Genomic DNA, 1,984 nt, shown 5'->3' on the forward strand with positions numbered 1-1,984 from the left:
AGGTGGGGCCTCACCAGTGCCCAGTACAGGGGAACGATCACTGCCCCAGTCCTGCTGGCTGCCCTGTTCCCGATGCAGCGCAGGATGCCACTGGCCTTCTTGGCCACCTGGACACGCCGCTGGCTCGTGTTCAGCCACTGTCGACCAACACCCCCAGGGCCTTCTCCGCCGGGCAGCTCTCCAGCCACTCTGCCCCAAGCCTGCAGCGTCCATGGGGTTGGTGTGACCCAAGAGCAGGACCCGGCACTTGGCCTCATTGAACCTCACACCGTTGGCCTCAGCCCATCAATCCAGCCTGGCCAGGTCCCTCTGTAGAGCCTTCCTGCCCTCCAGCAAATCCACACTCCCGCCCAATTTGGTGTCATCTGCAAACTTACTGAGGGTGCACTCCATCCCCTCACCCAGGTTGTTGATAAAGATATTAAAGAGAACCGGCCCCAATACAGAGCCCCGCGGAACACCACCTCCCCACACAAGTGGGGAATGCAACAGAACTTCTGCTCAGCTGTATGGGAAACAGTAACATGTTTCTCTCCCATCACAGACTTAGAAGCAACTTGCAGCAGATTCAACTCGTAACACAAGCACTAATGTTGTCTTCTCATTTCTTGTGATAACACAGCTAAACCATGCCTACACCAATGGCCTCAGTATTGCTTCTGCCAACAGGGAGATAAGCTAGTGCAGAAAACACAGCTGCAAGCTCTGGGCCTCACCCAATTTCCATAAAGGTCAACAGCAGCAAAACCAGACCTCAAACAAGTGAAATTGTGAGCCGATGTCCCACCTGTGGGAGCATTATAAATAAAGGCAACTCTCTGCTCTCCCTCATCTAAGCCCATCTCCTTAAACCACTTTCAGCCTCTATGCACCAAGGGTGCCAGAACACTGCCTGCATTCAGCCTCTTACCCGAGCTAATCGCCTTGCGGAGATTATGCTGCACATCCCCTTGATGTTCCAGTTATGCCTCTGTGCCACCATTTCACCCCTCCAGAGGTCACCAGGATGGACTAACGGAGACACTATCAGCCACACTCAGCTGAGCACACACATACACTGAGTCTGTCTCACAAGCACCAATTCTCCTGCCTCTTCTACCCTAGAAACTAGAGCCCACGGTTTCACAAACCTCTGATGCACACAGAGAGGAGGAAACACCTGGTCGCCGTTTTGTCACCATTAAGGCTGCTGTAAGATTCCAGTAGCAGTAAAGTATCTGAGAGCGTGGCTCATGAAACTGTATTGGCAAAAAATCAATCCCCAACAGGGTGAATGGGACACCCTCTCCAAACTAGCCAAACAGCTACAAAGACGACGACTGTCTTACTGTCTTCAGAGATGTACCCGGAGCGGGGGCTGCAGGGACCAATATTAATCCTTATCTAATTTAGCCTCTTTGTTGGCTGGCTGGAAGGGAAAGTAAACCTGCATGTGAATGGTACTCACAGAGGGTGATAAAGTCAAAGAACAAGTAACTGCTGGCAAGGCAGAGTAGTCCCAGCAGTGCGACATTGCTCTTATACAAGTGGCTTTACAAAGTAGTTCCAACAGACTCCCCCAGCGGGAGGAGCGTGGGCAAACACCCGGCTCCTGCACCCAAATATTTATCTTGTGATAATTCGTTTGCCCCATAACGAGACTAGCTAATAGGATGGAATGGCCAGGACTGGCTACAGGACACTGAGTGCAGCAACAAGAATTCCTCCAATAAATTTGTCTAGAAAAAAAAAACCAAGATCAGGGAGAGAGAGAATAGAGAGAGCCTGATGCTTCATTTCTGCTGGGAAGAAAAGCAGAGATTTTCCTAGAGAATTTTTCATTTGCTTTCATTCAGCGCTTCACCCCAAGCTCTACGCTGTCCTTTCCACTGCTTTTTAACCCAAGTCTCTCCTTCCCGGCCGGGCTTTCTCAGGCTGTACGTGCCGGGAGAGCCGCGCGGTGCCCCCACGATGCGGGGCGACTCTCCAGCCGGTCACGGTGGGA

The sequence above is a fragment of the Charadrius vociferus genome, unplaced genomic scaffold (genome assembly GCF_000708025.1).
Source record: "Charadrius vociferus isolate BGI_N301 unplaced genomic scaffold, ASM70802v2 scaffold2044, whole genome shotgun sequence".
Lineage (NCBI taxonomy): Eukaryota > Metazoa > Chordata > Aves > Charadriiformes > Charadriidae > Charadrius > Charadrius vociferus.